Below are 18,129 nucleotides of genomic sequence, written 5' to 3'. Positions count from 1 at the left end.
CGATAAAGGACGTTAAGCAAAGTGTTCTATGCTTGCATCGTTAGCCGCAAAATATCAATATTCAGTGAAATTTCATCGACGCTGTGAGTAATCATGCAGTCCTAAATATTTGTAATAAAATGACAGAAAAAAGAACGAAGTGAGTTGCACGATTTATCGAGACAATTTATTAATAAATTAATAAACGTTTGAAACGAGTCAATGTAGCTTCATCGTCTGGATTCGTTGTAGCGTATTAGACATTAAAATTAACGCGTTAGATATTCTTGTTGCGCGCTAATTTCAGCAAAAAGTAAATTGCTGGCCATTTATTCCGGATCGATATTTGTACTATTAAAACTTTTTCTAGTAATATTATTCATAGTGGTAAGAGAAGTGTTCAAATATGTACACTTCCGTTGGGAAATTGCACCTTCGATCATAATGTATGCAATGCTGCAGAAATTTGTTATACAAGTTGAAGTTTCTAATAACAGAATCTCTCATGAATATCTACATTATACAGGGTGGTGAATATAACTCACAGTATAACCAGACATAGGGTGATTCCTTGCACAAAACTAAATCGAAAGTGCAGGATAGAATCTTTTGGTACGAGATTCATTACACGTTATTTTTACTTACGTCGATGTTTTTAAACATTAATGATATTGATAAGTAATTAAAAAATAGTAAGAGTAAGGGTAAACGGATGATATTGCATCACCGTTAACTCGTACAAACGTCGACACAAGTAGAAACAGTCGGTAATAGACAGACACGTTACCCAAGTCGTAATGCATCGCAAGCGTAACCAATCTTCGAAACTGGGATTCTCGAAAACAATAGCTCGTATTAAAAGATCATATCGTACGTTATTTATTTATTTTTCTACGAGTAATCATCCTATGTTATTCATTCAAATTCATTTGGTCGTTTCAGGCGCAATCGTGTTAACGTGTATACATCCCAACGTACATATCGGTTAATAAAAAAAATTTTAATGAAATAATTCCTATTTTCGTACAACAATTTTTCTTCTAAGTGTAATACTTTTTGTATAACGAACGAAAGCTAAACAACAAAGGTTCGGGTCGAGTTTCGCTACTCGACAACAGAAGTTGGTCGAGTAGCGAAACCGCGACGACCGCTACCGAGGTCCCGAGGCGATCCGGGAACGTATCTAAAAGCAATTTCATCAGCTTCGTTTCCGTAAATCATGCGAGGCATCCATTCACTTTTATTCTCCGAAGCGTGCAGAAAAAAAGGTTCGAAAGAAAGAGGAGGACGGTGGGACGAAAAAAGTAAGGCGGGGGTCTAGAGAGATCACGAAGCAGCAGGGTGATCCCGCGATGGAATTTAGTTAAACAGTCGTCGTCGGGGACGACGACGAGGACGAGGACGTCGGTCGGTCCGGGTGCTTAATAAAAATCGAAGTCGTTCGTTGCTGCCCCCAACCCCTCTCACACGTTCTGTGGCCGAGGAGGCGAACCAAAGAGCCCACGACAGTACCCTCGGCCAGCGTCTGTGTTGTTCCCCTTTGCACGGATTTCACGGGGCGAGCGTGTGTCCCTCCCCGTTGGCCATCCACGGCCCTGTGTGCGTTTATAGCGTTTGCAGCGCGGAGAACGCGAGCGCAGCAGCGTGCGCGCGCGCGCGCCCCTCGGCCACGAGTACGGTAGCGATACGTTTCTCCGACAAATAAATAAAACGAAACCGTAAGCGAGGGAATAAAATGTGATTTACAACGGTGGAAAGACAATGGCCGAGGCTCCGCACGATAATGTATGCGGATGGCGCGGACTGGTACCCGGGGATACTGACTTCTGATTGGTCGTGCCCCGACGACAGCGCTACAACGGAAAGCGATAAATAACTGCGAGCAGATAAAACCTTTCTTTCTGCCTTGGGCTTAGCCTGGCCACTCTCGCATCGGGCTTAGCACTCCAGGCTTCTTTTCCTTTCTCTCTCTTTCTGTGCCCCTTCCCCCCGTTCGTTTCGTTTCTCCTCTCTTTCCTGAGACCCCTCTTTCTCGCTTTTCTCCTTCGTCTCCGTCCTTATCCTTTTCTTCTTTTCGCGGTTGCCCGTTGTCTCTCGTCGCCGCTTCCACCGAACGATTTCGAATCATAAGGGCCGGTTCGCACGAAACACGACAGCCGCCACTGCGTGATACGTGACGAGCCGCTCCCCTACCGTCCCTCCACCTACGTCCCCCCCTTTTCCACGCGCGGTATATCGCATTTTTGCGAGCTTTTCGACGCTCGACCCCCCGGCTCCGCGGACCCCAGTTTCGCGGAACGTTTCCTATTTTTCTTGACGCCTCGTCGATCGGGCTTTCCTGCTCCTTGGCGTTTTCGAGAAACGCCAGGAGTGGTCGGCGATTTCAACGGAAGATCGAACGAGGCCTTGTCTCTTGCCTCGGCGCCGTTGTGCTTCTCCCTTATCATTCGTAACACCGTGACCGGTCGTAATCTCCACCGTAACACGGAGACACGGTTGCTGGCGTAGATTCGGTAAAGAACGACGCCTACGACCGCGGATTTGCGTCGCAGAGTGTTATTTCGGAATCCGGGAGACCACAGCCTCCCCCCATTATTTGGCGGTTACCAGCAGATAATCTCATATTCAGCGCAAGAAATTAATATTTACGTTTACTTTCCATCATCAATATTTCATAAGATTTACAAATTTAAGGGGGCAGTTTCGTGTGAGTTAAATTTTGATAAGTAAATGTCAAGTTTGTGGATTGTAGAACATTTTTTTACAGACATTATTATTTCGAGAGGTTTACGACAGGATCAAGAGACATCTGCTGTCTTTAAAAGTCGAAATTCTAGTATTTGTGCCATCTAGGGTGCCAACACTCTGGGAGAAATTCTGTACGGAGCTGGGATTAATTAGTATTTGAAATTGATTAACTTCGATTGCTCTGAAATTTTTACACGTACTAATAGCTTTCGCCCGAACCAAAATTATATTTTCATAATGAGGTTATCATATTCTTTTATCAAAAAGTTATAAAAAGATGTAACATTTACTTAGAAAGAAGTAATAAGGATGATTCAATTTAGCAACGTTTACGTGAAACTGTCCCTTAACATCCATCGTCAAGCGTATATTTAAATCTCACGTGCCCGCGATGGAAAAACGCAAGCTTTCTAACAGTTTTCCGCCCTTTACCCTCGGGGTGCCGAAGACAATGAATAGGAGACGTTACCAAAGCGATCGATCGTTCGCTGGCTCGAGATGGTGACTGAAATTCAAGGGGAATTAACGAATGAGGGGAGCCTTTACAGAAATATGATATTTTCCCCCGGCTCGTTAAAAAATATCCAATGACGAGGGCTCGACGCCCTCAAAACCCGAAAGGTCCCTCCGCGAAGCGTCCGACTTCCCAGGGTTTTCGTCGAACTTTTGCCCGGGCAGTCGTTATAATTTGCGCGAAAAGAAAATCCGTCTAACCATCGAATTCCGTTGTCCCCCGGTCGTTCGTAGTTAAATACTCGCAGGAACGCGGGCTCGATCGAATTTCTATTTTAATCCCGCGAACGACTATTTCCATGGCCGCGTCTACACGCCAGGCCGATAGCCAATTTTACGAATCCCCCCTGCCCCGCTCGTTTGGCAACGTGTCGCGGTCGCGACCCGATGCCAAAAATTTTCTTTTTCATCGATACGGCCGTCGGGGTAGCATTTAATTAAAAATCGCGAACCGTCGAGGTCCGTGCCGGGGTTCGATGAAAAACATGACTACGGTTCCGCAGAGGGGTGAACAGGGGGCGCGTAAAGGGCGTGGCCGATTTCAAATATTTTGTGCAAACGAGTCGGGCCGGAACGCGACGACGGGAGGTGGATGGTACAGAGATGCAATTATTTAAAACAGCAATCACGGAAATGAAAGAGCGGATTGAATAGAGTCGCCCTCGCGGCTCGAGGACGCGGAATATTCGACCAGCTTCCCCAGGTGGAAAAACTCTCTAAAGGCTTTTCTTACGGGCCGACGAGCAGCAATGCAAACCAAAAATCAAACGGGATCGGAGAGCTACTCGTTTCCCCCCCCCTTCCTCCCCCGTTCCTTGTTTCCGCACCCCCTCGCCAGGCCATCTTTAATCCTTAGGTTTTTATTTGCACGCGAGCCAGCCCGTGTTTGCACGCTAATGCGGCTCGCGTTTAATTTATTTATATTCGCCGACGCGGGAAAATTGTTTGCCTTTTTTCTTGGCACTCGTTATATGCCGTTGCGCCATTAGCGGACCTGCCTTTCCCGGAAGCATTGTGCGCGACTAATGCGCCGGAAAACGTAACACGCGGAAGAGATTTTTTTATTTGTTCGTTAGCGCGCGAAACCGGCTATTTGATTTCTGGCGCTCGCCGATTTTTTTTTATTTCGAGAGGACTGTGGCGGACAATAGCGTCGCGATTTTTGTGTAATCCAACAGATTATTTTTACGATTATTAGATAACAGTTTTTGTATTTAGATTTGTCGTATTCTGACGCGTTAATAGAATTTAAATTAAATTTGTCATTCCAGTTTCATATTGCTGGAAACTTCTTTGCAATTTGTATCTGGTGTAATTCTAGAAACTTGATTGGACTATAGTTCCGTTCCAGATAGAAACGGAGGAAAGTGGAGGACAATTTTTCTGAGGTTAATCACCTCTATTATCTCATGGTACTATTTTTCCTCAAGTTCATCGAGGTATTCGAAAAAGAGCGATTGCACTCGTATAAGAAGCGGAACCCTTTGAATTTTATTGTTATTGAATACTTAATATTGTAGGAGACCTTTGATTTTCGATCAGTAACGTACTCACGGAAATCGATGTTTGACTGTTTTAAATTATTGAATTTTCGGTAATCGTAGCTTATATATCTTTTAAGCATTGATTAACCCAAGGAATCGATTTATGGAAAAAAAGGACCGTAGTTCTATTTTTATAAAACTACAATTGCACTCTGCTAGTGCACCGATTTACTTAGGGGGAAAGATCGTGACATAGGATAATAAAGGTCATTAAATCATACGAAATATTTCTCTGTGATTTTTTCTTTTTATAGTTGGAACAGAGCTATATCTCGACACAGTTCATCGGATCACTTTGTACAGTCTATTATCGAGTAGTTTTTGAACAGCATTTACAGCTGTATATATATATTTGTTCCGTTAAAAAAGGATCATCCCCTAACTATTTTCCATCTAATTTTCATTTAGATTTGGCAATTTGACGATAAAAAGTTTTTAACGTTTACCTGTTCCAAAAAAATTTCTTTCCGTTGCAATGGTAAAGAAAATCTAAATTTTGTTAAATTGTCCGTTCCTATGGCGCGTAACGTGGGATCGTCTTAACCGATCCTGTTCGGTGCATTCAACTTTCCGAGGCTGTTCGACGCAAAATGTTATTAAGTTTATTGTTGAAGTGTGATCGATGGCCGGGCGAACGATTATACAGATTACGTCGACGATCCCTGTATTTGCTCACGTATGACAGACACCCCTGGCCGAGCTTGAGAACAGGCCACCACCTTTCCCTCTCTAAATCCGCCCTCGGATGACTTCTATCGCCTTTCACCGGACCCTCTTGAAAACTGGCTGCCGCCTTTTGTGTTTGCCACATCGGCGAAAAAGCCACTTTTGCCGTGTATTTGTTATTGACCCTGATGATTGATCATTTTGATTTGATAATAGCGCCTGATAGTATCGACAAAGGGTAGGCGGAGACGGCCGATAAAACGATTGCGCTATTACGGGCGCTCCTCGAGAAATTAGCACAGGAAATCTATACAGAGAATAATATACAGAGTGTATAAGAGTTCTAGCTTTGGAAAACGTACTCGTTAAATCGAGTAAAAAATTGCACGTTTCAGCCTCTTACGTGCAATCCTCCTAGGCAAAAGTTCTTCTCTATCTTACTAAAAGAAATTACAGAGATTTGTAATTTCATTACCGAGGATAAAACACAAATTCTGCACCCTAATGCAACTAAAACTCAACATTTAAATTCGCTAACCATCGGAGGTTAAAAAACATTTCTGCCCTACGTTTTCAATAACAAGCATCCGCCCAAGTAAATTTTCATTCTTCCGAATGTTTCGTATCGACCTCGTGTTAGCAACCCCTCGGATGGAAATTTTCGAAGCAGAAAAATTTCCTCGTGCATCCCTCCTCGTGGCTAACAAACCGCGCAAGGAAACCCGGGGGTACGGTTTACAGGAAAACCATCGTCTTTTCCTGGAAGAACGCTGGAGAGGGTATCGGGACTTTAATATTCTTCGACAGACGCCTCCACCCCTCTTCTTGACGGGGGATTTTTCGTTCTGGCCGCGTATTCCTGTCCTTTGCTCGCGGTTCGCTTCGAATTTTAATAACTCGGGGAATGCTCAGAATCCAATAATGTCCCCGAGCGGCTTTCTTCGTACGAGTACGCGTTTTTTCTCCCGCACGAACCACCAGATTCGTCCACGTGTGCGTTGCACGCTGTGTACAGAGGAGGCCCGCTCCCTTGGCGCCCGTTTCAACCGCCCCTGAACTTCTCTTTCACGTTCAGACACACGCTCGCGAATTCTCGCTAGGACATTCCCCCCTCGTCCCCTGACCCCGGATCTTACCTACGACCACCCCCTTCCTGGTAACGCTCCTGAAAATCTCATATTCTGGAATGACGACGCGACTTCAGCCCCTCGACCCCTGCCTCGCCACTCTTCCGAGGGATATTCTTTCTAACATCGAAATATTCGAGATCCAGCCGACGTCCGCGCGTTGATTACGAATAAATTTCCACCCCGTTTCTCGGGCTTCAATGACACTCCGCGTGGAAATTTGAAGATTCTTCGTTCCAACGGAGGAAATTGCTACTTTATTTCACGCTTTATAGCCAGCGGGACGCGCTACTCGCTTCAATCTGACGCTCGCAGTCGAAAGATTAGTAGGGGAGCCTGAATCGTACATTCTCAGTTTCTTTGTTATCGTCGAATATAAGCAAAGTATGTACTTTAATTAGAATTTTTCGCTATTAAGGTTGAATAGGACGTATGTTTATATGAACTTTTCTTATCGTTCTCATGTGTATAATCTAACCCTGAAGTGGGCCCCACATGCTACGGGGCACTGTATGGCAAATTAAGGCATTAGGAGGAACGTAACACAAACAGAAAATTGATCGAAACGTTCAATACAATTATTTAACAATTACTTCGTACCAACTGAGATCTAAGAATTTCGACGCACCCTAATGTCTACGTCCCTTTCGAATCACGCTCGTTCCTCGATTTCTATTTCAACCCTATTCCCGATCTCGTCGCTCGAACGGATCTTTTACGAGAGAAAATCAGCCCTTCGACGTAGGTGAGAGCCATCCGGGATTTTGGGGCACCTGCACCCCCCCTGAAGAATAGATTTCCAAGTCGTACGGGAGAAATGGGGGGGGGGAGGGTGAGGAGTCGCGACCGATAGGCCGTCGACGTCCTGGAAACGAGAATGGAGAATCGAGGATCGAGGAAGAAAAAGAGGATTGCCGGGTCAAGGTGGTTGATGGCAGTTAGGTGGAAGGTGGAAGGGGCCCGGGCCGTGAGCTTCGAGGAATAAGGTAAGGATAATCGAAGCAATCGAACGGCGCTGGTAGCTGGCGATGAGGGCGTTGGGCCGCGAAATGAATTCCACCCTTCCTCGAAGGGAGGAGAAAAGAAGCACCCTCTCGCGCACACTCGCGCCAATGCTCTATCGCGCGCACGTATGCACGGATACATCGGCGTTCCTAAAGCGATGCCCGGGGCTGCCCGGAGACTGATAACGTCGCGCTAGAACGAAGATTTGTGAATACATTAGAGAGAATGCGCAGGGGTGGCCGTGGAGCTAAGAGGGCGGAAAGATGGACTCTGAGAGATGGTGGGATCGGTTCCCTCAGGAAAACGCTTTTGGAATCTTTTTCTGCCCGAGTATTTATCTTACGATCGCGAAAGCTACAACTGCGGGAAGTCCACGCGACCCTTGCCCAAATTCCGGCTGAAATTCTCTTAACGTTTCGTACGAACCTTCGATTAATGGCTCGCGACGAGTGACAATTGACTTTGATAGCGCGTAAAAGCTAAGACAATAGCTTATACAGGGTTATTCAAATTGTGTGTCGCGTCTTTAAATTGAAATAAAACGCAAACTACTTGAGATATTTTGGGATTCTTTGTTTTGATATAAAGTCCACTTCATAACGAACATTCTCTAAAATAGGAATAAGATTGCACAGAAATTAGTAAGGAAATTACCTTCTTAAGTGTATTGCGAATATTTGTAATGTGTTCTTGTCTTGCAGTACTTACGAGATCAAGCACAAGAAAGAAGGAGGCTAAGTCTCGCGACACAAGAAGAAGACTTAGTTTTGTAACACTGATACACGAATAAGGCTTAATCTTCTAACGTTGATGCATTTAAACGTTATTAAGATCTCCGATAACCATTTTCTTCATACACCATGATGACAGGTCTTATTTTTCTTATTATTCGCTAAATACATGTATGCCACTGTCTGAAGAAGTTGAGCAATTTGATTCCGATTCACAAATACAATGTAAAATTGTATTAAACCAGTTGCAAATAGATTAATATTATTAATACTAGTTTCGATAAAAATAAATGCAACAATAAAACAATTCGATCAGTGGTCCGAGGAGTACCCTAACCCGAAGAGCTCGAATTACGTGGCAGTCGTATAAATCTGGACGATTCCGATTGCGAATCGATTTGCAATCGTTTGAAAACCTTGTTGGCTCCTCTCTAGCTCGGGTCCCGTTTCGTTTCTACAAGAACGCCTAATTCTCGACCCGAGGAGGCGATCGGTTCGATCTAAATTGCCCCCGTTACTTTCGCTTTTCGAGCGGTCCTCCCGTTGCTCCGGGCCTCTCTCAAAGGGCACCGTGTTTCGCGACAGTGACAAAAAGAGTCGTCGGTATTACGAAGGTGGAGACATCGTTTCCGTCCTCGATCCCCGTCGTTTCTCATCTCCGTCATTTCTTTTCGCCTCTGCCGGGTTTCTCGCTCGCTTACTCTCCCGGCGAGAGACTGATGGCGGTTTATATTACGCGGATTCATATTACCACCAATTAAACTCCTATACCACCTCGAGCCTGTGGTGTTCATACTTTATACCGGGGAATATGGGACGTTGGTACCTGGTGCACGGCTCTCCTACATGCTCGTCTTTAACATTTTCTAACGGGTGTTCCGGACGCAGCGCCGGGCATCCGCGTTCCCTTGCTGTGGTAAAAGATTCTCGTCGAAGGCAAAGTTGATAGAATTAATTTATTCGGTACAGCGTTGGAATCGTCTACCTTCGTTATACCCAAATTTCTATGATAAATCTTAAATAAACGTACAAAGTTGAAATTGATATATCCGATGGATTTCTAAAAGAGAAAAGGAAACTAGGACTCCTTCGTTCTTCGTCGATCGCAGCCCCTGCGCTATACCTCGCGTCCCCAATACGTGTCTCATGCGTCGTTTCCAGTTCATTATCCCGGTTGGAAGGAATGTTTGCTCCTTCGCAAATTACACGGCGACCTTTGCGTGCAACGATCCCTCTTGTGAAAACTCCCTGGGCGAGATGACTCGCAATTATAGGTAAAAGTCATGCGGACTAAACGGACAGAGCGTGGGGCTCGAGGAGCAAAGCCACAGATCGATAATGGCTTCGATCTATTTTCTATATCGTTAGTACTTTCGAAGGGAAAAATCGCGTCGTACCGTGATTGGTATCCCATTACGCTTAATTTATTCTGATCGAAGTAAGCTTCATGCGGTAGACCAAAAGGATGAATTTGATTTGCAAAGAATCGTACAGCGAAAAATCTGGGTGCGTCGAATATCGAATAATTGTAAGAGTAGAATAAGGAAGGCTGCTGTAAGGTTTGGCGAAGAAATAAAGGCGAAAGTTTGTGGAAAAGAGGGTCAACGCGTTTCCTAGACACCCGGTGTGCAAGGATGCGAGGATACCACCGCGCGAGAGGAGACATTAATATTAAACGTCCCCACCCGAGCTGCACGAAGATCCCCGATAAGATTTTTATAGTGCGACCAGGTGGCGGCGGACTCGCGCATTGCCAAATCGCGCTAAGATCCTCCGCCTCGAGAACTTTGCATTTGACACCGTTGGACCGCGATTTCCGTCGTTGCACCTCGTCTCCGGAACGCGGTTTCGCGCGTTTCCCGGATCGAAAAGCGGCGTCCCTACGGCCCGCGGGCAGGAGACGCGAAAAAAATATTTGTAGCAAATCGCCCGTCTAAAATTAGCAGGTTGAACAATAGAGCCGGAGAGTACTAGAGAAGCCATCAATTTTCTAGGCTCCACAACGGTACTCGGAGCCAGCCAGCTCTCGTACCCCGATTCCCAGAACTCATTTCAATCCGGTAGGATAATTCCACGCCGAAGACATTCCGACGGTCAGTGAGTCCTTCCACGTCACCGGGCCAGAGATTCTTAAAATAAATCTCCTGGCTGCCAACTTCCCGAAACTTAGTCGCCGAAATAAATTCACGTGCTCCCGAGCTGGACGAAGCACGGGGACACGGAAGGATTTGTTTATGGAGGCAGACTGAAGTAACGGATCAAACAAATTTTTATTCTTATACATCTCAAGAATGTTGTGTAAAAATTTGAAGGTGAAATACTCAGTCGTTCTTGAAAAAGACCGAGCAGAAGCTAATAGGTGGTAAGAGTGGTGTGTTGCTGAGGCTGTAGGAAATGAAGAAAGATATCGACACCCTCTTCCTTTCTTCCCAAACGTACACAAACATTTATTGCCTATTTATGGAGATCTAATGGCGTGCAGCATAACTAAATTCTTCATCGTATGAACCAACATCCTTCGTAATAATAATTATTTAAACTATGTTTATTGCAAGAATCATTTTTGCTGTGTTCAGAGCCGTGTATCTTCGACAATTTTACTATTACGAACAAAATGTCGTTCGATGGAATAACATTTATTATTTCAAAGTCGATAAAACGTAACGAAAAAAAGATATTTGTATCTTGAAAGGTTAAAGAACATATGCGGAAAGTGGTGAAAAGTTCCAACAAGGTCTTCTGCTTTAAAAAAATTTCCAAAGATCACTTCTCGTTTTAGCATTTTACTCGAGTTTCCCCCTTTAATCATCCCCTTCACTACCCTGGGGACAATAGTTGTCCTCCTTAGGAAAGAGGAATACAATAAACGACGTCAGAGTTAAGAGAAATAAAATAAAACAAGCAACGAGCATCGAACTTTCAAGTAAAAGTCGATTGATAAAATAACGAATCAGCGTTGTCTTCTTCTGCTCGAAACGCAGCGGCCGTCTAAAAAATAACAGACGAGAAAGTTTGAGATTGGCTAGCGGAATCAAAGCGGACGGTCACTTTGAATAATCCTCGCGATTGAATCGTGCCTAGCCAAGCGGCCGTGAGGATCATACCACTTAGGAAGCATACGGAGGAACCTATCGGCCGAGACGCGAGAATTCAGCGTAGATTAGCCCGAAGCTTCTTCGGGATTGAAAGTTCACTGGCATCGGGATTATCGTGAGGGCAACGATACGTGCGAATCACGTCGCGAGTCACGGCCCCTTTCGTGACCGGCGCTCGTGAATGCCGATGGGCGTATTCGTGTATACGTCCGAAAGGAAGAATCGATCTGAAAAGATCGAACACCGAGTATCCCTACGGAGGCAGTGGTAGCTAGGCCCTCCTCTTTTATTGATTTACAGACTGTCGCGGTTGTTTTCGGTCAACCATCGATCGAGACTTAACGTTGCGACGATCGTCTACGAAAATTTTCGTCGTACGAGTATAGACAAGCCAGAAGCACCGACACAGAGATCGTGTTAAACACGTGAGAACAGTTTCAAGATTATACAGTGTGCTTTATAGTACAGAAAACAGTTCATATATTTGATCAGAGAGAAATTTTAAATGGAGCAAAAGAGGGTTTAAGAGTATATTTCTACGTATTTGTCTCCTCCCTGAGTCTTCTAGATCCACCCCTGTAAGGCGACCAAAGAAGACGGAAACATTGTAATTCATCTATTTGTTGCACGTTAGAAGGGACAATGAACATCGAAACCAGGAAACGGTAGGCATGCATTTGGTGTATAGAATCGCTGAATGCAATTCAGTCGAAGCATGGCGTCTGTATGCGAACCGTTTCTCCCGATAGACGTCTGCCAGACAAGAGGACGTTTCAGAGAATACATGAACGCTCCTTAGGCACGGGTTCGTTCAAAAAACACGCTCAAGGCGACACCTAGAATTTTTTCAAAGCTTAACCTCTTCGACGACTGCAGGCTCACGCTAGGACAGATGGCGGCCATTTTGAGTTTATTGGAACATGAGAATAACTCGAAGACCAGATCGAATTTTATGAAATATACTCGCATGGTCTCATCTAACGTAAATAACGCTGTAATTCTCTTATTACTTATTGAAAGATTATCCATCGAGAAACGTTATTGTTGTTAAGTAACGAGACGTTGTTTTATTATTCGCGTATCGTATTCGCGCCCTCTTTGAATCGCATCCGAAGCAATCGAAGGACAACGGTAAGCTCCGAGCCCGACGATGGGACGGGAAAGTGTAACGTGATTCAGAACTTTTACATGCCCCTCTTTGAATGCAACGACGCGCAAGTTCGTGCGCGAGTGGTTTAAGCAGACGGTAACAGGGACTGCCGAAGGCGGGACCGTAACATTGTAATCATCTCGGTGAGCGTAAAAGTCAGCCGTTCGAGCGGACTTTGAAATTTCGAATCACGTCGCGGCAGAAGGTAGTCGTGTGTTCGCGATTCGAGTGGTCAATTGTTCGCGTAACAACGTGTTAGGAAAAGACCGACGTCATTTGCGCGAGCAATTTAAATACTACTGTTTCAGGTAAATACTAGAACCATTCCCCGAACCAATGGGGGGACTGGTTGGACGACAAAACACTTATTTATACAACGTATTTATATTTTGTCTTCGATAGCTAATTATCAACTTCATGGGATTCTTCGAATATTCCACATAGACAGATCAAAATGTACTTGATTAAATTTGTGAAATTCATCCTCAATTTCAATTTCACGATTCTTCGAAACAGACTGTTCTGTCCAAATAACCGTCACTTATTTCTAATTGATATTTTCTCGAATAATCATTGAAGCATGTAAAATTAATAAATTTGTCCATCGTTTCGCGACCCTTTCGGTGGTCTTCCATCCCTCCTCGAAAACTCTGGTACGCCGCGCGGTAACTTTTGCCCGGTTCGAAAAGTTTCTTCGCCGGCTAACTCGACTACAGCGTGTTTAGCTTTCGGGGGACTCGTTGGGGATAAATAAGGAGAAGTCACGGTGAGAAAAAGAGAAGGATCGTGTAAGAGAGCGAGGCAAGACGCGAGAGAGAAAGAGAGAAGGCGAACGGGCGGACGAGCAAGAAAGAGGACAAGCGTAAAGCAGGCAAGTGCCCCTTTTGTAGCCGTTGGGTGATAATTTTTAATCAGTGCATCGTAGGTCCACCGTGAACGAACCAGCTCCTTTGTGCTCCTTTCGCGGGGAACCGAGCTGGGAAAGGTATTGACCGAGACCAAGGGCTCCCCGAAGCGGAAGGACAAAAGTTTCGGGATAATTGGAAGAGACCAGACGTTCTGGAACCAAGAATGCGTAATCCTGTAACGCTGATTTTCAACAGGACTCGACGCAACCTTTCGAAACTTTAAAACAACCTTTCCGCGCAAAATGTTTAGCCGGAACAATCGTTATTTAAATGATATCGTATCTAATGGACATATGAATTTTTCAGCATGGCAAAATTTACCTATATTATCAATAATAATTAAGAAAGAGTTCTGATATTCATATTTGCCTAGCGAAGGGATACGCAAATAATTGTTTAACCCTTAATTCTTCGATTCATCCAAATATTATGATTTTTTAAACGTTCACATGAAATTTCGAGGAAACATTTCTGGTCACACAGTATATTTTCGATAAAGAATTTTTTTCTCGAAAGTACGTAGGATTTCGGTGGTATGTCTATTCACCAAAAATGATTGCAATAGACCCCTGCAACTAAAAACAATTTTTCCAGAATGATTTGAAATTTTTGTTTTCGCCGAAAAATTAAACCGGTGGACGTGTAATTTTTCACTGCAAGTTGTGAAACAAGAAACCATGCAATTTTCTTAAACTATAAGACAGTAGCTTCAGATGCACGTACGGATTTTTAAAAATAATTATTAATTATAAAATATTTCTCCCTTAAGAGTTTAGCTCTGCATGTTTTAGAATTCTTTTTAAATCGATTCGAGATGTTCTTGGATGAAATTTCAATCGGTAAGAAGTTGCAACGATTCGTTGTCGGAGTCTGGTGAGTCCAAAGGGATAAAAGAAGAGTGGTTAGGCTACCATAACCCTGTGCCCGTAGCTGCGTTACGAGTTGGGCCGTGGCTTCCTCCTGGACCCCGAAGGTAAGCCGCAACAAGGACTAGACTGCTGGGCACGCAGGGCGCCACCAGAGGCTATTATAAAGGACTGCCGGCATTCCGTAGTTCCCAGCTTTACGAGGACGGACCATGCCGATCTTCGTCGATGAATGCGAAACCATTCGCCGTGAGTCGAGGATCATTGCTAAAATTGGTCTGGCGGTCGTCACGAGCGCAGTTTCCTTCTTTCCCAGGATGTACGCGTCGTGAAAATTGCCCTTACTCGCCGATGGTTTACACGAAGGGGAAAGAACGAGTGGCACACTATCAAACGCGGCTACCTTGCGATTTACATGGTCGAAAAAACTAATCGGTTTTGTTTTATCCGGCTTCGGGCTTAGCGCGTATTCGGGTTCTGATACTCGATCTCTGCCGGGGAACTGGAATCTCTTTACGGAATCGCGTTCGTTTCAACTCGTACGTCATTCTAAAGGCGCGTTTTAACACAGGGTGGACCGTAAGTGGGACTCGTTTCTGCTGCGAATCGAAGATACGATGAGAACCATTCGTACAAACGTGTGGTTCGTTTTATTTTGTTCCACGATCGCCAGTTTTGCGCTCCAATTTCTTCAGATCACATTGCAGTAAAAGAAATTATTCCATACGGCAAATAAATTCGAAAACTATCGTTTCACGAATAAAATTATTACGCCTTTGGCACGTAATTCTTGCGATATTGGATTAAAAAATTCCCGTGGAACGACTTCGTAATATTTCGCGCCCTTTCAAACCGTCGCGTCGGAGAAATATATCCATTGAGCACAGCACAGTTCCATTCGTAGAACTGTTTTCGAACACTTATCGCTACGTGCGACGGCCTATCATTTTGATGAAGGACAATTATCTTTCTATTTGACAAGTTAAACTGTTCGGTCCAATTGCTACGTTTAAACTTTCAAGTTGGGTAGAACTGCACATTAATCTTTCGGCGGTTGCGTTGCAACCTAAATTATGGTATTTCCTCTGAAAATCATTATACAGTTAGAAAGTTAAGCACATGCGTGTGCGCCTTCATTATACAATTACTAAATTACCGAATCTAATAACTTAATTTTCTTCTTGCCGGAGGAAAAGTAGTTGTATGTCGAAACGAGATGGTAACGAATAGAGTTTAATAACAATTTACCGTACCCTAATAGTTTTGGCCCAGTTGTAAAAACTTTTAAAGGCAAGGTGCCTTTGAAATTCGATTCCTTTGTGTTGGAACGCGTACTGGAATACGAAGTTAAGCATTGGAGTCGCAGAGAAGTTGTAAGAGACGAAGGACGTTTTTTATATTGCAAATTAGATTATTTTGCATCGCACACGATGATTAAATTTTTACTTTGTAGACTTGATCGATCGTATAAAACTGTGGTCGTTGATAATATCGTTTTACAAAAGGTTTGTTAGCCCGATTAATTAATAGGAAGAAACATGTGGATGGGATTTGTTTTTATCTGTAGCTGATAGGAGGACTTATTGATGGCGTGGGTGAGCGGCCATACGTGTTTGCGTATAAAGGGAATACACCGGTGATGTGGGTGCCACATTCCAGGGCCCATTCAGACGGCCATGCCCAACGTTGTCAGGCATGCCCACAAACAGACAGACAAACGCCTGAACGAACCTTTTCTCAATCAGGCCAATAGTTCTTAAGCTAACTGTCCCGGGCTCTTGGTATGTAGTCGTGACTCCATGATTTCTTTTTTTAAACAAACACCCATTCTGCTACTCGATAATATAAAGCCACGTAACGAACGACAGTTTCGAAACCGTATGAATCGAACTACGGAATTCCACAGCATCCATAGAATTTTCTTAGCCCTTAAGTGAATTATTCGAGCCCTCCGAAAGTTTAAAATAATAATTATTCGAAAATTTATGTAATCCTCCATTAGTTCATTATTTCTTAAATACTTTAAGGGAAAGTTGATTTCCATTTACCAGTTTGGTAAAAATCGTTGAAATTGAGAGTCCACTTAAGAGGACAAATTTGAGGAAGAATTCGGATTTTTAAGAAATACGGTACACGTTTTCTAAAGGCAAACAGCGTAAAAGTTTCTTTGTAAAGTGAATCTAATAAAAATATCGACCGTGAGGAAGACCGGGGACTAACAGGAAACCGACCAGCCGGGCAAAAAATTTCTTGGAACCATCGGCCGTCGTTTCATAGTCAAATCGAAGTTCCTCCCAACTGTTGGATGAATGCGTTTAATCCAGGGGAGTGGAAAGGAAGACTCGATCGCGTTTAATCGGCAGGAACGAGCCGAGGATCGGCATTGTTTTGTGGAATTAGGATCGTTCGAGTGGCCCGGCAAGGGGGCAGGGAACCGAGAAAGAAGATGAAGAAGGGAAGACAGGATGAATTCGAGGAGGAGATGGAGCAGCCGCTGTCCGCATACCTTTAATATCTCCACACAGAGTCCTTAGTAGCTGTTGGACAGCCACGGCGATGACGTGACACTACCGGAGTTAAGTGGCGAAACGCGCGGACAAAAAGCCGGATGAAAAACCACGCCGAAACCGAAGCGAAGCGGCTAAAACAAAGGAGGTGTGGAGGTGTGACGAAAGGCTGAAGAGGGAACAGAGAAAGAACCCATCGGAACCGTCCGCCTTCCTCTGGCGTCTTTTGCTTTTTCCAACCTACGCAGAATGCTCCTTCAAAAATTCGTCCTTTTTCTCTCCGTCCTGATTTTTCTTCTCTCTCTCTCCCTCTCTCTACTTTTACGTCCTTTTTATTTCATCCAATTTCATAGTTCCGCCATGTTCCTTGATTGGATAGTACGCGACCAGCTAAGATCGAGGTTGCGTTCGTCGGATCAGATTTTCACGATACAACGAATCGAAAGAAACTCTATTAGTTCATTATTTTCTAAATGCTTTAAAGGGAATTAATTCCTAAAATAATTCTGTTGAGATTGAGAATCCACTTAAGGGTTGAACACGAAAGAAATCAACGCGTGTTTACGTATCTCGACTGTGTGAGTTTGTTCTAGATTCGAACGGAACCATTTTGCTTTCTGAGCTCGTCAAAGCTCGTCCGTTAGAATTTTGATATTTGTAAATTCTTTTCTATCGGATAAGTACATCTTTTATTATTTCCGAAGAGCAGCAATGATCGTTCGCGAATAAAGTTGCGAAGTGTGTATTTTTTCGCGAGGAAATTTCGTACTCGATCGGATTAAAAATTTTTTTATTCGACCCTACTTGAAGCAAGACGCTCCTAAACGCAGTGGGTATCGGGCACGCGAGAGGTTTGAAACTGTAAATAAGGCATCTTCGAGCGAGAAAAAAAAAGAGGGAATAAAATATCCTCTCCGTGCAGGCGGTAAAGCTTCATTGAACGCGCAACGAAATTCGATCAGACCCACTGAAGATTATTAGGCTGCCTCGCGTGGGTTGGGATAAAAATTATTTTTCGCCTTGATTGAGATCTCTTGGGAGCAGGTTCGGCGAGCCGATGGTACGTACATGTGGGCCACGTTACAGGATCCAACCCTATGAAATATCAATGCCTTATTACTAATGTAATTTTTCGTTCAATGCTCGATGATTGCCAGACAGGCCACAGCCGCGAGCTCTGCGCTTCGATGCGAATGTATGATCGAGAAACTTTTTTTGTTTACGTCTACACAGGTGCCACAGAATCACTTATCAACCCCTTCTACGATACACACGGTTTTATATATATTA

At 44.0% G+C, this 18,129-nt stretch overlaps 1 protein-coding gene across 6 annotated transcripts in view; it reads right to left on the bottom strand.

The window, feature by feature from the left end:
* Positions 1 to 18,129, bottom strand: part of Zfh2 (Zn finger homeodomain 2) — a 368,628-nt gene that overhangs the window by 37,892 nt on the left and 312,607 nt on the right. The gene's annotated exons all lie outside the window — the stretch shown is intronic.

The sequence above is a fragment of the Colletes latitarsis genome, chromosome 11 (assembly GCF_051014445.1).
Source record: "Colletes latitarsis isolate SP2378_abdomen chromosome 11, iyColLati1, whole genome shotgun sequence".
NCBI lineage: Eukaryota > Metazoa > Arthropoda > Insecta > Hymenoptera > Colletidae > Colletes > Colletes latitarsis.
This window is presented reverse-complemented; position numbering and strand designations above follow the sequence as displayed.